General features: G+C 54.7%; 1 non-coding gene across 1 annotated transcript in view; it reads right to left on the bottom strand.

The window, feature by feature from the left end:
• LOC144419684 (small subunit ribosomal RNA) overlaps positions 1–1,228 on the bottom strand; it is a 1,810-nt gene extending 582 nt beyond the window's left edge. Inside the window, exon 1 of the ribosomal RNA XR_013474211.1 lies at positions 1–1,228. This exon is cut by the window's left edge and continues 582 nt beyond it. This is a non-coding gene — a ribosomal RNA (small subunit ribosomal RNA).
• Positions 1,229–5,000: the final 3,772 nt, after the last annotated feature.

Genomic DNA, 5,000 nt, shown 5'->3' on the forward strand with positions numbered 1-5,000 from the left:
CTGTGTCCGGGCCGGGTGAGTTTCCCCGTGTTGAGTCAAATTAAGCCGCAGGCTCCACTCCTGGTGGTGCCCTTCCGTCAATTCCTTTAAGTTTCAGCTTTGCAACCATACTTCCCCCGGAACCCAAAGACTTTGGTTTCCCGGAAGCTGCCGGAAAGGTCGTCATGGTAACGCCTCCCGATCGCTAGTTGGCATCGTTTATAGTCAGAACTAGGACGGTATCTGATCGTCTTCGAACCTCTGACTTTCGCTCTTGATTAAAGAAAACATTCTTGGCGAATGCTTTCGCAGTAGTTCGTCTTCCGCCGATCCAAGAATTTCACCTCTAACGGCAGAGTACGGACGCCCCCGTCTGTCCCTCTTAATCATTACCTCGTGCTCCGAAAACCAACAAAATAGAACCGAGGTCCTATTCCATTATTCCATGCAACACTATGCAGGCGAACAGCCTGCTTTGAACACTCTAATTTTTTCAAAGTAAACTTATCGGCCACCGCCGACACTCAGTCAAGAGCACCGACGGAGAACCGAAGGTGAGGCGAACGCAACCAGTGACACGCCTTGCGACGGACCGGCGGCGCTCGCCCAAAATCCAACTACGAGCTTTTCAACCGCAACAACTTTAGCATACACTGTTGGAGCTGGAATTACCGCGGCTGCTGGCACCAGACTTGCCCTCCAATGGATACTCGTTAAGAGTTTTAGGATGTACTCATTCCAATTACAGGGCCTCGTTAGAGTCCTGTATTGTTATTTTTCGTCACTACCTCCCCGTGTCGGGAATGGGTAATTTGCGCGCCTGCTGCCTTCCTTGGATGTGGTAGCCGTTTCTCAGGCTCCCTCTCCGGAATCGAACCCTGATTCCCCGTTACCCGTTATCACAAAGGTAGGCACGTAGCGTACCTTCGACAGTTGATAGGGCAGACACTTGAATGATACGTCGTCGGTGCAGAGACCGTACGATCCGCGTGGTTATCCAGAGTCATCAAACGTCACAGGACGAACCCGGTCGGTTTTGATCTGATAAAAGCGCGCCTCCCGAAGTCGGCGCTTAATGCATGTATTAGCTCTAGAATTACCACAGTTATCCACTTCGCTTACGAGACCAAATAAACCAAGACTGATTTAATGAGCCATTCGCAGTTTCGCTTTACGAGAACTCGTACTTGCACCTGCATGGCTTAATCTTTGAGACAAGCATATCACTACTGGCAGGATCAACCAGATAGCTGCGACAGCTGCGCTCGGCCCTTGCTGGGCCGCCCGGCGCGTGCTCGTCGCATTCGTTTAAGACCGAGGCGATCGCCTGCGGCCGTACTCAGCTTCGACAGTCGCTGGCCGCGACGTCCACGCTCTCGCCGGCAGTGCCAGGCGGAGCGATTTGCGTTTTTTCTTTGCTCGCCCTCTCTCGGGCTCGATCCATTCAGTTTCGCACAAACAAGAGCTCTGCCGGCCGCCTGCAGCGGTGCCTAAAACCCGGGCATAACAATGCGACCGTTCTGCTAGGCCGACAAGCGCTCAAGCCAGACGCTCGATCGAACGCCCCCTACATATTAGTCGAGACAACGGCTCGCTCATTAGCATCGCGTTTGTACTTTAACTTTTTTTGGCTCGGCTTCTTTCGACGCCGATGCCGGCGACGCAGCACTCTCTCGCCCGCCAGCCACCGAGAAAAGGGTGCGCTCCGACCGGCCCCGCACCGCTCTTTCTTGGCTCATTCGAAATTACTGTCTTTCGCTCTGACATGCCTTACCTAGGGTTAGGTTAGTATGCTTGCACGTTTGTACTTTAACTTTTTTTGGCTCGGCTTCTTTCGACGCCGATGCCGGCGACGCAGCACTCTCTCGCCCGCCAGCCACCGAGAAAAGGGTGCGCTCCGACCGGCCCCGCACCGCTCTTTCTTGGCTCATTCGAAATTACTGTCTTTCGCTCTGACATGCCTTACCTAGGGTTAGGTTAGTATGCTTGCACGTTTGTACTTAAACTTTTTTCGGCTCGGCTTCTTTCGACGCCGATGCCGGCGACGCAGCACTCTCTCGCCCGCCAGCCACCGAGAAAAGGGTGCGCTCCGACCGGCCCCGCACCGCTCTTTCTTGGCTCATTCGAAATTACTGTCTTTCGCTCTGACATGTCTTACCTAGGGTTAGGTTAGTATGCTTGCACGTTTGTACTTTAACTTTTTTCGGCTCGGCTTCTTTCGACGCCGATGCCGGCGACGCAGCACTCTCTCGCCCGCCAGCCACCGAGAAAAGGGTGCGCTCCGACCGGCCCCGCACCGCTCTTTCTTGGCTCATTCGAGTTTACTGTCTTTCGCTCTGACATGCCTTACCTAGGGTTAGGTTAGTATGCTTGCACGTTTGTACTTTAACTTTTTTTGGCTCGGCTTCTTTCGACGCCGATGCCGGCGACGCAGCACTCTCTCGCCCGCCAGCCACCGAGAAAAGGGTGCGCTCCGACCGGCCCCGCACCGCTCTTTCTTGGCTCATTCGAAATTACTGTCTTTCGCTCTGACATGCCTTACCTAGGGTTAGGTTAGTATGCTTGCACGTTTGTACTTTAACTTTTTTTGGCTCGGCTTCTTTCGACGCCGATGCCGGCGACGCAGCACTCTCTCGCCCGCCAGCCACCGAGAAAAGGGTGCGCTCCGACCGGCCCCGCACCGCTCTTTCTTGGCTCATTCGAAATTACTGTCTTTCGCTCTGACATGCCTTACCTAGGGTTAGGTTAGTATGCTTGCACGTTTGTACTTAAACTTTTTTCGGCTCGGCTTCTTTCGACGCCGATGCCGGCGACGCAGCACTCTCTCGCCCGCCAGCCACCGAGAAAAGGGTGCGCTCCGACCGGCCCCGCACCGCTCTTTCTTGGCTCATTCGAAATTACTGTCTTTCGCTCTGACATGTCTTACCTAGGGTTAGGTTAGTATGCTTGCACGTTTGTACTTTAACTTTTTTCGGCTCGGCTTCTTTCGACGCCGATGCCGGCGACGCAGCACTCTCTCGCCCGCCAGCCACCGAGAAAAGGGTGCGCTCCGACCGGCCCCGCACCGCTCTTTCTTGGCTCATTCGAGTTTACTGTCTTTCGCTCTGACATGCCTTACCTAGGGTTAGGTTAGTATGCTTGCACGTTTGTACTTTAACTTTTTTTGGCTCGGCTTCTTTCGACGCCGATGCCGGCGACGCAGCACTCTCTCGCCCGCCAGCCACCGAGAAAAGGGTGCGCTCCGACCGGCCCCGCACCGCTCTTTCTTGGCTCATTCGAAATTACTGTCTTTCGCTCTGACATGCCTTACCTAGGGTTAGGTTAGTATGCTTGCACGTTTGTACTTTAACTTTTTTTGGCTCGGCTTCTTTCGACGCCGATGCCGGCGACGCAGCACTCTCTCGCCCGCCAGCCACCGAGAAAAGGGTGCGCTCCGACCGGCCCCGCACCGCTCTTTCTTGGCTCATTCGAAATTACTGTCTTTCGCTCTGACATGCCTTACCTAGGGTTAGGTTAGTATGCTTGCACGTTTGTACTTAAACTTTTTTCGGCTCGGCTTCTTTCGACGCCGATGCCGGCGACGCAGCACTCTCTCGCCCGCCAGCCACCGAGAAAAGGGTGCGCTCCGACCGGCCCCGCACCGCTCTTTCTTGGCTCATTCGAAATTACTGTCTTTCGCTCTGACATGTCTTACCTAGGGTTAGGTTAGTATGCTTGCACGTTTGTACTTTAACTTTTTTCGGCTCGGCTTCTTTCGACGCCGATGCCGGCGACGCAGCACTCTCTCGCCCGCCAGCCACCGAGAAAAGGGTGCGCTCCGACCGGCCCCGCACCGCTCTTTCTTGGCTCATTCGAGTTTACTGTCTTTCGCTCTGACATGCCTTACCTAGGGTTAGGTTAGTATGCTTGCACGTTTGTACTTTAACTTTTTTTGGCTCGGCTTCTTTCGACGCCGATGCCGGCGACGCAGCACTCTCTCGCCCGCCAGCCACCGAGAAAAGGGTGCGCTCCGACCGGCCCCGCACCGCTCTTTCTTGGCTCATTCGAAATTACTGTCTTTCGCTCTGACATGCCTTACCTAGGGTTAGGTTAGTATGCTTGCACGTTTGTACTTTAACTTTTTTTGGCTCGGCTTCTTTCGACGCCGATGCCGGCGACGCAGCACTCTCTCGCCCGCCAGCCACCGAGAAAAGGGTGCGCTCCGACCGGCCCCGCACCGCTCTTTCTTGGCTCATTCGAAATTACTGTCTTTCGCTCTGACATGCCTTACCTAGGGTTAGGTTAGTATGCTTGCACGTTTGTACTTTAACTTTTTTTGGCTCGGCTTCTTTCGACGCCGATGCCGGCGACGCAGCACTCTCTCGCCCGCCAGCCACCGAGAAAAGGGTGCGCTCCGACCGGCCCCGCACCGCTCTTTCTTGGCTCATTCGAAATTACTGTCTTTCGCTCTGACATGCCTTACCTAGGGTTAGGTTAGTATGCTTGCACGTTTGTACTTAAACTTTTTTCGGCTCGGCTTCTTTCGACGCCGATGCCGGCGACGCAGCACTCTCTCGCCCGCCAGCCACCGAGAAAAGGGTGCGCTCCGACCGGCCCCGCACCGCTCTTTCTTGGCTCATTCGAAATTACTGTCTTTCGCTCTGACATGTCTTACCTAGGGTTAGGTTAGTATGCTTGCACGTTTGTACTTTAACTTTTTTCGGCTCGGCTTCTTTCGACGCCGATGCCGGCGACGCAGCACTCTCTCGCCCGCCAGCCACCGAGAAAAGGGTGCGCTCCGACCGGCCCCGCACCGCTCTTTCTTGGTTCATTCGAGTTTACTGTCTTTCGCTCTGACATGCCTTACCTAGGGTTAGGTTAGTATGCTTGCACGTTTGTACTTTAACTTTTTTTGGCTCGGCTTCTTTCGACGCCGATGCCGGCGACGCAGCACTCTCTCGCCCGCCAGCCACCGAGAAAAGGGTGCGCTCCGACCGGCCCCGCACCGCTCTTTCTTGGCTCATTCGAAATTACTGTCTTTC

Source organism: Styela clava, unplaced genomic scaffold, assembly GCF_964204865.1.
Source record: "Styela clava unplaced genomic scaffold, kaStyClav1.hap1.2 HAP1_SCAFFOLD_250, whole genome shotgun sequence".
NCBI lineage: Eukaryota > Metazoa > Chordata > Ascidiacea > Stolidobranchia > Styelidae > Styela > Styela clava.